The sequence below is a fragment of the Pristis pectinata genome, chromosome 16 (genome assembly GCF_009764475.1).
Source record: "Pristis pectinata isolate sPriPec2 chromosome 16, sPriPec2.1.pri, whole genome shotgun sequence".
NCBI classification, from domain to species: Eukaryota; Metazoa; Chordata; class Chondrichthyes; order Rhinopristiformes; family Pristidae; genus Pristis; species Pristis pectinata.
This window is the reverse complement of record NC_067420.1, coordinates 27,587,765-27,604,076: the sequence shown is the minus strand read 5'-3', so window position 1 is coordinate 27,604,076 and position 16,312 is coordinate 27,587,765. Positions and strand designations below refer to the sequence as shown.

At 37.8% G+C, this 16,312-nt stretch overlaps 1 protein-coding gene across 5 annotated transcripts in view; it reads left to right on the top strand.

Annotated features, from left to right (window-relative positions):
* Positions 1 to 16,312, top strand: part of plagl2 (pleiomorphic adenoma gene-like 2) — a 91,939-nt gene that overhangs the window by 48,973 nt on the left and 26,654 nt on the right. For 2 of the 5 annotated variants that reach the window (XM_052031543.1, XM_052031540.1), the window contains exons 2-3: positions 13,893 to 14,019; positions 14,514 to 14,761. The gene's annotated coding sequence lies outside the window, so the exon portion shown is untranslated. Of the gene's footprint in view, positions 1 to 12,703; positions 12,819 to 13,892; positions 14,020 to 14,513; positions 14,861 to 16,312 lie in introns of those variants that run through there. The other 3 variants (XM_052031542.1, XR_007957601.1, XM_052031541.1) reach the window with 3 other exon arrangements.

Sequence of the window (16,312 nt, the reverse complement as noted above, 5' to 3'; positions counted from 1 at the left end):
AAATCTACCGGCAGAAAAAGTGAATTAATATCAGTGTCTTCTCCCAGGCCAACATGTCCAGTACTGAGGCTCTTGTTACACTGTTTGCTCCAGTGGGCATAGTATGTTGTTGACATGCCTAACACTAGACTCTTGAAACAGACATTCAACTCCAAGCTCTGTCACAGCAAGAAATTGCCAGGGGAAATGATTCGAGAATATAAGAAAGTTTTTGAAACCTTGGGGGTGGGGTGCAGGGGGAGGGAGATGGAGAACATGATGCCTCCTCTAACTTGTGTGAATTCCTGCTCCATGATTGCTCAAAATGGAAGAAGGGCATTTGGTATGGCCGGGAGGACCTCCTGGTTCTGATGTCAGGAGGATACAAAGCTCTGTATAAACTACAGAATGAATGCACCACCTCCCAAGCTCTCTTACTACCTGCCCTGTCTATCACCACCTGCTCGTGTGTTGCAGAGATTGCAGATCCCAAAATGGACTGTTCAACCACATCAAAACCCACAGAACCAGCATGGAAACAAGTCATCCTTGACTTGATGAGAAAAAGGATCTTTGCTTGTCAGCAAAGCTGATGGCAGCTTGCTTAATATGCGATTTAAATTAAAAGCATTTTGGCTATTTTTGTGAGAAATAGAATAACATCTGCACAAAGGTTTTGCTGAGTAGCAGAAACTATTTGCCATGAATGCATAAAATCTTTCAGACTTGAATCTTAAGAGGCAAAGAACAGAAGTTGTATTTCCACAAGCCACCAAAATGGGAGTCTTTAATGAGGTCAGTTTTGTGTCACTTGATTTAGAGCAACTGTAGTAAAATTTTCTTCCCTGCATTGGCTCCTAAAATGTTTAGTGTTTAATGTCACTTGTACAGAGAAAGTTGAAATCTGTCACCCTTCCTTAAGTAATGGAGAAGCTAATTTATTGCATTATCTAGAGTATGTGATATCTTGTGTACAAATTAACTTTCTCATCCGTTGCTATTTTGTTGTAAAGTTCTTTGGTATACAAGTACATGATTGTGAGGGGCACAATGCAAATTCCTTTTTGGCTTAAATGTAGCTCTGAGGGACACATTGTCCAAAGAAAAATTAAACAGAGGACTTGATTCGTACAGTTGTTTGATAGTTTCCTTGGGATTAACAACATGAATCCTTTTGCCAGAACCACCAAAACTGATGAACTGACTGTCCATACAACAGTTTGTGGAACCTGGCTGTGCTTGTAATTGTTGACATGTTGCTCATGCAGCAATGATAATGGCATTTCAAAAAAAAATTGAATCGTCACTCCCAAGTGATAAGGCTATGTATGTCCATCAAAGAAAGTTTGATTGTAGAATGATATACTGAGAAACATCCATTGCACCAAAAAATTGTGATTTTTTTTTCTATTTTGCAAGTTACATTTTCTTTACCTTGCATTATAAAAAGACCTGCTATTCCTGGAAAAAAGGTAATATGGCAATTTCAAGCCAACAAATTGCTCAATAAGGTTGCAACTTGCCTCTCCTTATGTGGTGTGAATGAATTCAAGGGGAATAATGCAAGTGCAGCTGCTCACTCTACCTCTCCCATGGCGCATCAAGGCTGTAGCATCTGGTGTCTTATCATCTGCAGCTTTGTACACACACCACATGGTTTTAGGATGAATTAATAGGAAATACTATTTTCCCTTTCCAGTAGGGAAATGAACACAAACTGGTGAGATTTAGGCATGAGTGTGCAATAACTTAATTTCTTCCAGCACACAACTAGCCAAAAGATATTTAGGAAGAAACTATACACTACACCCTGAAGTATAAATTTATTTTAAGAATTTGTATTCTAAATTCCTGTTTATTAAGCTTAGTCATCCCTATTCCAAGGTTAGTAATTCTGTTCAAATAAATTGCACCTCCTGAAACAGCAACTGAGGAATATCTGAGTTCATCATGAATGAGACACTGCAGCTAGGAGCAGTTCATGATCAAAAATGAACTTTGCAAATGCAGTTTATTTTGTGAATCTAAATTTTACAAAATGTGTTTATTTTTATTGGTACTGCTTTTATTTAGCGATTTTTGTTTTAAAAATTATTTTAATATATGAGGAAAATCTGTATTGATTATTATTGGCTTAGGTTCTATAATTATAGTGAAACTATCAATGTTTGCTACTAGTACACCATGTAATTGATAGTAACTGAGAGTATATTAATCACTGGAATCCAGAAATTGTCACTTCTGATTCACTGATCCTCCCATAGTGAGCCAACCCCACTGTAAATAGGTAAATCAATAATCTGATGTATACTCAAGGTACTTCATTATTCTCACTGTAAAATACCTTGAGAATGTTGTGCTTCATTATATTTTTTTTTACTTAAGCCTTATTATTGCTAAGCACCATTTCTAGCTCTTTAAGTAAAAAAAACACATTTGCACACAGTAATTTAAAAATAAAATCTTCCTTGGTTCCAGTGTTTAATTTGTTCAAAAAGTCAAACACTTTTTATTTATTGGGATGCAGTCTTTTGTGGTTCTTGAATGTGATTGGCTGTTCTGCCAGCTTGATGTTACTTTAGTGGACATGGATATTCTTTGGAACTGGTGCCTGATAGCAACTGACTGTAGTGAAAGGAAAGTTCAAATGTTGCTGGAACTTTGCATGCAACCTTCTTGGAAATTAGTAGCAAGTGCTGTCATTTTATCACTGGTGGCAAAAGACTATAATCAGTTAACTAAATACATGATTTATGATACTGCAAGCTAACTAAGACATTGTGTCATGGAAGTGTGTTCATTAAATACATCCAATGATGATTCATGGTCATTCTTGGAGTTTATTCAGTTGCCTTTGATTTGCAAACAGATTTCCTAGAAATGACAGCAGGTTCATTGCCTCTTGATTACACTATTGGGGTAGTGATTCAGGAAGTTACAGGAAGAAACACTCCTTAATTGATATAATAGGCATTGAATGGTCTTTTGTAGTATGTTGTATATAATTAGATATTATTCTTTAAACATTATAAATCAGTGCTAAAGCACAACTTGTGTTACTCATCATTCTTTAACCTCTCTTTGTGCCTTTTTTTAAAATAAAAACTATCTTTCCAGAGTGGCAAAGCACAAAGATCACAGGAAGGCCTTTTCATGCAATAAGTTTAAAAAGAAACATATCAAGAATTCTTAAATTACATGTAATTGTACATTCTAGCTTGGCATAAACTGTGACAATGTGGGAAGAATCAGTCTCAGTTGGGAAACTGGATTTTGCATTTGTAAGAACATACCAAGGAACAGCAAATTGATGCTCTTTTTTGATGCACTGGGATAAGGCTGATCTGTGACCTGTCTTTATCCACCATTCCTTAAGATTTCTGGTAATGAAGATCTATTTACCTCATTTAGTGTTTGTAGCAGGGTTTATACTGGACAACAATAATCCCTGCCCTCCACGTATGCTTCTGAGACCTGGACTAGCTTGAACGTTTGCCTCACGACACTGGAAAAATACCACTTGTGCTATCTCTGCAAAGTCTTCCAAGTTCACTGGATAGGCGAGTGAATCAACATTTGTTGTCCTCTCCTAAGTTAACATTCTCAACAGGTGAAGCCCTAGCTACACTCAATCAGCTACTTAGGGCAGGCCATGTCATTTGCGTGCCTGAAACTATGGAAACAGGTCTTTGGAGCTTTGTTATGGGAAGAGATTATCAGGTGGGTAAAGGAAAAGATTCTACGATAGAAAAAGTGCTGGAAGCACTCGGCAGGTCAGACAGCACCTGTGGAAAATGAAATACAAGTTAACGTTTTGGGTTGAAGACCCTTTGTTACATGGGGATAGAGAGAAAACACATTGCAGAGAAGATGGGGAAGGAATGAATAGGACAAAGGGCATAGCATTCATAGGCTGAGACCAGGGTTGCTATGGAGATAAATTGTATAAGCCAACCAGCCCAAGGGTTAATGGAGATGCTTAGAACAAAAGAAATGGAACAAAAAATTATAAGATGAGGTCAGTTAGAGAGAGAAGACAGGCAGAGGGGTGTGAAAAGGTGCAAAATGCAGTCAGACTTGTCCAGCAGGCTGGGTCGTGTGAATGGATAGAGTAAAGTTAGAGACAGATGGCTTACAACAGAAATTGCTGGGTGTGATACAGACAGGGAGCACATTACCTGAAGTCATAGAATCCGACATCAAGTTGGAAATGGTGAAATATACCTCGATGGAAGGTGAGGTGCTGTTCACATGCTTGTTTTGGGCATGTGGAAACCACGGACAGGTCAGAGTGGGTGGGGAATTGCAATGACCCTGCTGAATGTTTCCAACATTTTCTGTTTTGAATTCTGGTTTCTAGCACCTGCAGTTTGATAATTTTCAAAAAAAAAAGTGCACCTCTTCAAAGCTTCCTTGAAGAAATGCAACATCTCCAATGACTCCTAGGAATCTCTGGTCATTTCCAAACAAAAGTGGAGAACGAACATATGGATGGCATTGAGAACCTAGAGTCCTACATCAAACATACAGAAACCTTGCTGAAGGAGCAAACCAGCACACAGACTTTCATCTCACCCCTTCAGCCACTTGCTGCCCCATCTGTAGAAAGATGTGCAGTTCTCACGTTGGCTATCTGCTGCTCTAGCCCCCATTACTAATTCTCAGGAGAAGATGGCTCAGGCTTGGAGAAACTCCTTTATAGGTGTTCGGTTTTCCCTTCTGTCACCAATGTTTTTGCAAACTTCTGTTGGCACTGTTCTTTGGCTCCTTTCATAGTAAACCAAGTTCTTGTGGCACTAAACCCCTTTCTGATATTTTTGAATTAAAATATGCTAGACTTGGGGTACCAGAGCTGTGCATCAAGTGAACCCAGTGGTTTACATGTTTCTGATAGAAACACCGACATCAATAGCTGCTTTGGTAATTGTATCAGCTTGATTACATTGTTCCTTTCCCATAGCCATCCAAACGGTGTTTTTTGTGTTCACCATTGTGTTGATAACTAGAATAGAATGAAGCATTGCCTCATTACGTGCTCACCAAAACTTCATTAACTGTAAAGTGATAACTTGGATCTATAAAGTTCTTTTCTCGCACATAAAATGACATTGAAATTTTGCAGGATGGAGGACACAAAAACATCGATGCTGTGTAGGAAGAAGGGTTCTGTTTCTGTATTTTTATTTTTTCTGTGATGCAATGCTGGTTCAAGGTGACAGATTTGCGAAAAAGGAACTAAATTAGCCTTTTTTAAGATTTCCCATTCACCTTTTATTCCCTTTTTAATAGCTTGTCTGAACTTAACTTCATAGAGAAGGTACAATATTCTCAGGAATCTCATCTCAAAATGAAAATTTAAAATGGGCTTTAATCTTTTAGTTGGGCATTCTCCCAGTGTCATGTCAACCTCTTCCAGGGCAGCAGAAACAACAAAAATAAAACTGTGCACTTAGTCATCTTTCATTGTAATGAGGGATTTCTGCATGGTGGTTGTCACATATTAGCTATATCACAATGGTGATTGATTACATATAAGAGAATAACATTGGTAACAAGATGTTGTAGGAATATACTGAAGTGCTATTTAAATATAAACTTGCCCTCTGAAGTGCCTTAAGTTTTCAGAGTTAGATTATTTAACAAAGGATATGGTGAATTTGCATAATTAACCACACGCTGGTATAACTTCAGCTTGCTTTAATTTTGTTCATTTTCAAAATAAAGTGAAAATATTTGGTTATAAATGCATTCTGTATTTGTGTCTCAATGTAAGCTTTTTGGAAACACTTAAACATTGGCAATCTTACTTGTTTTCACAAATTAAAAAAAAAGTTGGAACTTTTAAGCGTACTAAATTCACCTTTTCTGTGCTAGCGAGACTGCTGAGCAATCCTGTAGGGTCAAGATTCATTTTCAAAATTAAACAGGCGTTTAGAATCGGATTGACCCAACCAGCCACATCAGCATTTATCTTCTACACAATGTAGGCATAATCCCATGTGTCTACAATGTACCCATGTTTTAGTTTTATTCTACTTTCCTTTGCCAACCTGCCTCCTTAAATGTTGGCATGATCACTGCTTTAACTGTAGCAATTTTTGACATACCTCAGGCTCATTGTTGCTAACAAGATGGGACCAAACATCTTTCAGAGTTTTGTATAATTCATTGTGGCTTTACAGATGTTATCCTTTAACATCTGGATTTATCCTTCTCCGTGATATAGTTTTTTTTTGTAGGCCAGGTTCTTGACCTTGTTTGTGGATGTGCCACTTTTTTAGTATGGATTCTTAGCTAAAATAACAATAAGTTGGTTCATATTTCATTAGCAGAATTTCAATCAGATTATCACACTTCAACGAGGCAGCCATTTGTTTCAATGTGCATTGGATGCACTCTGAAAGACAAAGTAATTCCTCTAGCCTAAATTGAACTACTAATTAACAATTAAACTACTCTAAAGGTTACATCCTTTGTCCTGTTTAGGTTGCATCTTTTTCATTTTACCTTTGAGCCATTGGGTACTGCCTGTTTTAGCTTATTATGTGCCAGATCAAGTTCTTGGTTGCTATTGACTTGACTGTTTGCATGGCTTGAGGGCCTTTGTTCTGGATTCTGTCCAGGCCATTTTACTCTATTGCCTTTGGCAAGAATTGGTATACCAGAATAACAATTTTTCACCTCCTTGTGATTTGTCAAAATTAGAACTAATGTAACTTGCCATATGATGAACAGGAACCTTACTCCTACAAATCTGAATCTGTACTGTTACACTTATTTTGTGCTGTTATGGGTTCCTTGGTTTCTCTACCCTTTTTAAAATGTTGGTTTTGGTGAGATGAATAAACACACAATTTCACTTTTATAAATACTCCCCTTTCAGGGTTATACAAACCTTCAATTTGTCACATCTCCAGTGACAACATTTGTGTATGAACTGGGTACGAAAGGAATATGTTGGATATTTTTTTGCAGTATTTCTGTAAACAAAAATTTTAGAGCAACTAATCTGTGACCCATGCATTCCCAGAGATTGGAGTTGATATTATATCAACAGGTATGTGGGATTGCTCGGAAACAGGATTTGCATTAGGAAAAGTTCACAACTTGAAAGGATTGGAAATCATAATTTGATTAGATGCCAAAGCAGAATGGAAGTTGCTTCCTAACGTCATTGAAAAAAACACAATATTTTTTGTTTGTAGTTTGTGCATAAGGACTTTTATGTAACTATAAGTAGATGTGTTTGCTGGAGATGAGCCCTTTGTTCCTCATCGATGTTCCTGTTTAAAATCAGTTCCTTGCATCTTTGGAGGAATTTTAGACTTCTTGCAGGAAGTGATGTTGCTGCTGCAGCATAAGGAGTTCTGATTTCAATTATGTAATCATTTCCTGTCTTTGGTTTGCTCATCCAACTTCATGTGATTTTTATCTGGATTAAGGGAGGCAGTAAACTGTTGATGCAATTGAATTTCTTTGCAATTTGTGTGTGTGCGAGATATGGATAGTTGTCTGTGCTGTGTTAATGGCTGACCTAAAGAATGCAAAATTTTACAAGTGTAACACAACTTGAAAATATTGCCAGGTTATTGGGATAGGATCTGTGTACCTTTTTAGTGAATTCACTTCTAGGTTTTGAGACGACTGCAGTCTCTTTTTGAATGGCTTGATTCAAGGCATTTAGAGTAGATAACTTCAGTTGAAGAGCGTGTATGGTGTATTAGGTCAGTTAGGTTTCATTTCTAAGAATTTGTTCATGGTTTGTGGAAGTGGAAACTGATTGTGTGGTAGAAGGTTCAAACAGCATGACAGAAATTAATCTTACTCAGCAAAATGGAAGGCCAATAATTAACTTGCACTTTAAAGGCACTCACTGTAAACCTGTACTCCATCTAGTCAACGTACCTTGGTATATAGTGGCACATATTTTCTTGTGACTCGTGTTTCACAGATTATAGGCATATTAAAAAGGTTTTGTTGATGTCTTACATCAGTATAATATAGTGTCAAACTTTCATCACAGTCAAAGTAATGAACACCTTTTTCCAAAGAAAGGCCGGGATTCCAGTATATTCACACCAGAGAATATAAGGGAAGAACTTGAAAGTAATGAGTTTAGGAAATAGTTCCAGCCCCATCCTCTTCAGATCACTACATGCAGTTGAAATAATCAAACGTCAACTTGACTGACCATTAACTCAACGGATTTAAGGAAAATATGGGGTTGATAGAGGGGTGGAAGGAATTCGGTTGGGGGGGGGGAGAATTACTGAAAATCTGGAAGAGTTGTGTTGACTTGAGATGAGTTCAAAGTTTTTATTCCTACAATTTGTTTTGAAACTTGTGTCTTTGACCCAGTGCCAAAGCAATAAGAACTTTGTGTGTGTCTAACTACGTGGATTTGTTAGTCTAAAAACTACTGCTTGATGATGGTGGATTCAAGTGTAATTTACTTGTTTCGGTGACCTCTGTCAATATTTCAATGAACTCACTTAAAGTAAATATTTAAAGATAAAAGGTGACTAATTGTTCTGTGATTGTTGAGAATTCATCTGGTTAAGTTTTGGCTGTTGTGGATAGATATGGATAGTGAATAAGTATTGGTAAAGTAATTCAATCATATCAAATAACTAATATGCAGCCTAAACGTTCTGAAGTATGATGGTCTTAAAAGCAATCGCATTCACTCTTCCAGAACATGTAAAACCTTTGCTCTCAACCTTTTGCCATTTCTTTTAAGGGTTTTTTGCCACACTACAAATTGTCATTTGAAAGTGGCCCATTGAAAATACTTTCATTATTTGACACCGTTTTAATATTGGAGCTGGGACATTTAACTTTTTGACAGGTTGTCATATTCTGTATTTACAATTGTTCCATATCTCCTTGGTAGCTACAATAACATTTTACTAAATCCAGGATAATTATGCTTTCAATTTAGCTACAATATCAGTGAGGCTGAGAAAATGCAAGGTATCTAAAGTGTTAAGAAGGAAAAGCATGATAACTTTGGTGTCTGATCAAGTGTTCAAGAGCTTTTTAGTCCAAATGAAGAGTTGTAGTTCCTTGGGTGTATTAGTGTACTGTAGAAAAGTACAGTTAGTGCAATAAACAGCTAGAGCAACATTCAGAAGGGCCCCTCATGAGATATTTAAGTGACTGATCACATATCTATGCTATTAATTGACTGGGTAAACAGTATTTCTGGCCTAAAACCTTTCTGTAAATGGCCTGTGGTCTTCTAGTTACCCCAAAAGTTTTATTTTCAGTTGTGGATTGTGGTCCAATTTATAATCATAAAAGCAGAACATTCTACAGTTTAGGAAATGTTGCCTTTTTTTTTGTTGCCTATTATGAATACTGGAGCAGTAGCAAGAAGATAACACTTTGGAGATTTAGTTCTGAATCAGTAATACTGATAAACAGTCATGCAAATATTAAACTGTCATGTGTTCTACCTCTCAAAACAGCTGTGTGTGGATGTGTGAGCAGTACCACATTCCTTTGAAAATCCACAGTGCTTTAATGTCATTACACTACATCTGAAGTATAATTTTGTCTCAATAGACATGCTACCTTCAGAATACCTTCTGAATGAACAAATGCCTCTAATAAATGAATGAGATGATAACCTTTTGATGTTGATGGATTGCAATGGAACATTGTTCAGAACATTGTATTTTCTGTGCTGTTCAAATTGTTCCATTTGAGATCATGAATGTCCACATGAACAAACAAAGATGCCACATTTCATTGTTACATTTGAATGACTTGAATGACAATATTTCCATAATGACTTGTGGTGGGGGAAGAAAAGAAAGCAGTCTTCACAAGGCTGTCCATTTTCAGCTTGGAGCAAATGATGGTATGCTAAAGTCATCCTCTGGACTTCTGTGTGCATGAGGCACTAATGCACAAAAGGCAGCTGGCTTTGTACCATACTTACAAACCAATGAATGGTACAAGCATATATACCACTGAACCAGATTTTCAACTGAGATTTAAGACCTGCTTTGCCATTAACTGATTTGACTTGCTGACTACCAAAAAGTCTAAAGAGTTTGCCTTTTTCTGGGTAGTGATCGTTTTCTATCAAAGTAATGTGTCTTCAGGTCACATCCCAATCATTTGCATAACCGCCCCCCCCCCCACCCCCTTCACACCAACCCATTTCTTCTTCAACCCACGGCCCCCCCCCCCGACACACACACACACACACACACACACACACACACACACACACACACACACACACACACACACACACACTCCCCCACATCCCTGATTCAAGGTCTTTATCCTCATAATACCTGCACCCACCCCACCCCCCAACCACATAATCCTCTATCTGTTGTGACATTGTGGGGATTTTGGAAGAAACTCTACCACTGTGTGCATGGTAAAATCTTGGACCTCCTTGCCACTGGCGTAAGTCTGTGTGGTAGCTGGGGTGCAATGCCCACCCTCCCCCTATGTTAAAGAATTGACGCAGTGGCATCTTTCACTGTAAATTGGAGTGGAAGCAAGTCTCCTTGACCATAAGCGACTGCCTAGGAAGATCATCTTTGCTCCAGATTCTTACTGTAAAAATCTTACAATTCAAAGTACTACTTATTTCTTGGAGAGACACATTGGTTTTTATTTAGAAAGCTAAAATTATGCAATACTTCCTAATGCTATGCTATTAACAAATTGTGGTAATGGGTCTGATATTTAGAAAGCATACTCTTAAAACATCTTGCACTATTCTGCAGCATACATACATGTTGTAGTACTGTATTTGATGGCTTAGAATTTGTGTCAGGGCTACGAAGGGTGTTCGCTGTTGACCTCAGAAATAAAGTTCTCCACAAGGGTATGGTGATCTGTCACACATGCTTCCCCTTTTCCAACAGGAAACAATTATTCATTTTGAATATTATGCAGAACACTGAAGTGCTAAGTAAAGATGATAATCTACTGTTAAAATAGGTGAAATATCATATGTCAAAATAAAAAAATGTAATTTTTTTAGATATATTACATACACTTTGGAGAGCAAATAGCTATGCTGAGCTGTAACTATTACTTTGCCATTAAAATCTCACTTGGACTGCATTTAATAGTGTAAGGTTTTCAGGATGTTTCTGCTTTGATTTACTTTGTAGACAGTAAAAATTCACATCAGCCCAAGTAATTTCAATTGATTGCATTGAAGAAAGCTGTAGACAGTCCTGCTGAGGAAGTCATGCTGAAACTTTGACAACATCCTTGAGATTTTTGTTTGTACAGCTTATTGGCGATATTCTGAAGTTTCTTCATGGAGTAATGATGGTGCACATCAATCGTTTTCCTTACTACAGGGAAATCTGGGTCAAATGTACCACACTCTTGCTATGGTACAATGATCACCAGTTGTACACAAGTGGGTATCTGTAAAGTGCTGCACATTTTGCTATGCGTGCTTTGCTTTTCAACTACACATCTATATGATATGCAAATACAATGTAACAGACTAATTTTCAAATGACTTTACCAATTCTGTTGCTGAGTATATAATGTGCAACATATTGTGCAGATACAACAAAATATACTATGACCGAAATCTCTCTGCCTCTCACAGCTGTTGCATTGTATTATTGGCTGCAAACCAGGTGTTATATGTGATACAATTCTGGATGTATGTGTATAGTTATTTAAAAGAGGATCTTGTATTTATATAATGCCTTTCCCATAGTAAATGTGCCAAGTTTTTTCACAGAAATGTTATGCAAAGTTTAACATTGAGCGATATGTGATATTAATTGAGTTGCTAAAGCTTGCCCATAAAGGTGGTTTTAAAATACGAAATTGAAGGAGAAAGTAGAGATGGAGGATTGAGGAAGGGAATTTCTGAGCTTGGGGCATAGGTTAACCAAAGCATGATCACTGATATTGGAGTGATAAAATTGGGAATGAGCAGGTGGTCAGATGCAGATGTACTTTAACTTGATTTCATGTCTTGTATGTTTAAAACTACTGTGCGTCTAGTGGTGTCTATTACAGGTGAGCTGAGGTCTTTCGTGAAATAAATTTTATCCTTGTTGCATCTGTTCAGTCTTTCTACCACCTAGTGGAGAAAATGTACAATTAACAGTAATAGGAAATATACTCTGTGTACTTAGCACAACGTTAGGAAATGACTTGTTAAAAAATCTTCAAGCCAAATGTGCAGTGAAATGCTTTTTAAAATTTGGTTCGCAAATAGAAAACTTTATATTTTGTGTGTAAAATTTTAAATTTTGCTTTACTTTTTATAACTGGTTGACTTCCTTGATGCTAACTCTTATTGACCAAAATGGTTTCAAAAGTGGTTAGCTAAAATACCAAATGACTTGATAAATTTTATCCATTGATTCACATCATTGAACAGTGATACCTCTTGTTAATAATACTGAATATGTATATTTGTAAAAGAAGAATAATGCAGTCAAATCTTCTTAACTTGACACTCCATTATTAACAAATTTCTGCTCTTTTGAGTTCCATTATAATCCATTAATTACCTCATCATAAATTAAAACCACTAGTAAGCGGCAGTTTATTGGTGTGTGTACAAAAGTAACATTAGAAAGCAGCTTGAATGCATCCTGCAAATTTTTGGAGTAATTTCGAATGCCTCGTGATGGCAGTGGGACAAATAGTATTCAGTTCAACTCTGCCCCCATCACTTTCCTCTTCCCCATATTTGTTCTATCCCATACAGATGAGTGGGACCCACTGTCTGTGCCCCTCGTCCACAGAGTCGTGTAGCAACAAGGCCTCGCCTGGTGCACAGCTGAGGTTCTGATCCTGGATGCCTGAATGGCCATTGACCGAGGGTGAGGCTTGGGGCAGAGCTTCACCCCCTGACTAATTATGTAAGAATTTTCAGATAGCTGTTATGCTCAGACATTGAAAACCTATTAAAACTATTTTAATAGATTAAATATGTTTCAATTAAATTGTTAATTAGCAAAAGTAAAATAAAAACTGGGCTTGCCTTAATTTCTGTGTGTGGGATCCTGTTCAGATGAACTGGAGATCTGATCCCTGCCAGGTTTAGCTGGTGTGGGCTTGCCGGGGCAGATTTCCCAATAAGATGCTGAGGAATCCCAACATGTTCGTGCTCCACCAGTGGCCTCCATTTAGCATGCGTCACTTAGTTGGTCCTGGCTAGGAGTAGCTGAATGCTGGCGAGATTCAACCCAGTGTGTCCATTAATGATTTTGAATCAAATTGTTCCTATGAAATGCTGCCTGTTGTTAACCATACCACACAGTATTCTTGTTAATTTTGTAGCTTGACGAGCTATTAACAGTAATCTAATTTTGTTCCATTTTGTGAATACTCTGTTGATCAGTCAGGGTAACAAAATCACTGATCACTGCACGGAAGAAAATCACTCGTCTTGTCAAGTCCATACGACTCTTACATGAACAATCCAAGTCGTACTCCCCTGCCCCTAATCCATAGCCCTGAAAATTCTTTCCTTTTAAGATGCTAACTCAGTTCCCCTTTGAATGCTACAGTAGGATCTGTTTATACCTAATCTAATGAGCTTCCATACAAAGAAGTTCTAGATCTTGGTAACTGGTGATTATCCTTGCATTTAAAGAAAGTTTACTGAATAACATCAGAGGTCATGCTTTACAGATGGTCATACTTGAAATTAATTAATTTAGTCTTGGTGACCTGAATCCTTTGCTAGAATGGAGACCATTTGGCAAGTGTTTTTTTTAAAAAGGTATTTCCAGGCTAGAAATATTACTTGATAATAGGGGCTCATAAAAACTTTGAATTATAGCTGTATAGTCAAGACAGTGTCATTCGAGCTATAGCTGCTTTTGTTCACTAAACAATGCTGCTTACTGAAATTAATTTGATGTTTCTAATTGGGCTTGTTTTCTGTACAGGTCAGTAAAGATGTGCAGCAACACTTTCTGGTCTCCTCCAACAAGAATTGTTGGAACTGGCTGAAAAGGGATTGCTTGTATAGAACTGGAAGAGACTAATGCATATGTGGAGCAAGTCATGCCAAAGGTAAATCTGTTACTGTTCTAGATGTTCTTTATAGAGTACATGGTGGAATTGAACAAGATGAAGTTAATGGTTAATAGTGTTATGACCTCCTCATGACATCCTAGAATTCGAGCATCCCAGTAGTTTGTCTATGGGACTTTAGATGGTATAAGTCTGCCAGTAAGACACACATGGATTGGTAGATGTACGTACAACAATGAACATTTGCCCCTTAGAGCTGCCTTACTCTGGCGATGCCATTGCTAGTGAATGGCACCACTGCTATTATCAATCTGCTTTTCAGCTGAGAAAGTAGAAATCCTGTTGTTACTTCCGTTGAGGGGTGATGTTTTTTTGGTTTATTGAGTGTCTTCATTTTGAGAATGTTGTTTATTTCTTCCACACCATTAAAAAGGAATTGAAAGCATAAACCAAGTGAAATTGGGTATTGAGTGTTAGATGTTTAATTACTTTGTGCGAGGCAGATTGAAATCTCTGTGTTTTACCCTGTGCAGGTTTCGTTGGGCCAGGCATCTCCTGTGACAGAGAGAAGGTGTGCAATTGCCTCCCAGGTCTCTACTGATTCCAGTTATCAGTGGTTGTTCAGAAGTGTAGAGCTGTGGCCTGCCCAATATTCTCTGCCTTTTTGGGTAGATACCAAGTGCAGGTTAAATATTTACCACAGAGTTATGACTGAGATCGGGATAATTTTGCAGGGGTGAATTTGAACCACTGTCCCTCCACTTCATGACGCCTCCATGCTGTAAGTTTTACCGTTATCCTCTCACTGTCATTTATCCTAACAATATTTTATGAGCTTAAGAACATATTCATCTACAGTGGAGGCTTTGCATTTAAAGGCACAGATTCAGCTACGGTGAGGATGGTGGTCAATGTAGAACCATCACCACTTTCAGACTACTACACTCTCCTCAACGATCGTATGTAACATATCCTTGGAAAAAACATTCTTGGATAAGGCACCATAATAGCCTGATATAGTGCTGTATTCTATATGCAGTCATCAAAGGCATGACCACTGCAGATATGACTTGAAATATTCCTTTTTAACCACAACAGCTGTCAGTGACTCATTGACCAAACATTTTGCTCCCATACTCGAGTAAGAGCTCAGGACCAAAATGAAAAGGGAAAGCTTTTAATTTTTTACAGCACCTTTCATGTTCTCATGACATCCCTAAACCACTTCACACTTGCAAATAAATCTTTGAAATGCAGGCACAGTTGTAGGAAATATGGCAGTTAGTTTGTGCATGGCAAGTTGTCATGAAAAATGTGATAATCAAATAATCTGCTTCTAGTGATATTAGTTCGGGGATAAATATTGGCCAGGGCTCAGCGAAGAACAATCCTACTTTGGAAAAGTGCTATGGGATTGCTTGCATTTGCTCAAGGGGGCAGTCAGGGCCTCTGATTAAATATCTTATCCTAAAGTTGGCACTTCCAACATTGCAGCATGCCCCTCAGTGTTGCTGTGGAGTATGTGACTGAATTTTGTGCTCAAAACACTGGATTGTGAACCTACAACCTTCTCGACTGGGACGAGAGAACTGCCAACTGAGCCACGGCTGACGTGTATCATGAAGTAACAAAACACAATGGAATCCAGCATGGTGGATTGTGAATGATTGCTAGCCGGGCCAAGAAATATTGCACCAGATAAAAGGATGTGTTAATCTGGGAACTTTATTTGTGATCTGTTATTAATAAAATTTAAGACCTTGAGGCAGATGATCAGAGACTCATGTAAATTTAGAAAATGCAAATAAGTGAAGTGCTTTTAGTTTCTCCAGTTTAGTTTTGGGAAATGGTAATTGTATGCTCTCTGGTGGTTTTTCCTGGAGACTTAGAGTTCTATTGTAGGCACGCAAGCCTTTTCAAGCATGATTCATTGTCTTGGGTTTGCAAAACCTACTTTCATCCCCATGCATCTTTCTACTTTATTGATGTATTGATCTCTCACCATTTTTTGCAAGGGCTTTACAATCCCAGATCCCTTTTCCCGACTGGCAGGGAATGGTGGGTGATCTAGCAGCAGATGTTTACCGCAGTTACTTTCTTACTGCCAAAGGATGGATTAGATTTCTGTGGTTTGCCTCCAGAATATCAACTACAAATGTAACCATGTAATTTAGAAGACCCAGCAAACTGCCAATATTTAGATCAGGTCATATCACGATTACCCATTTCCGCTAAGCATTGAATATAAATGAAGAATTCTATTATTAGTTACCATGTTAAAATTGTTGCGCAGCTCACTAGCAGCCTGTAACATTATTTTTGCACCACTACA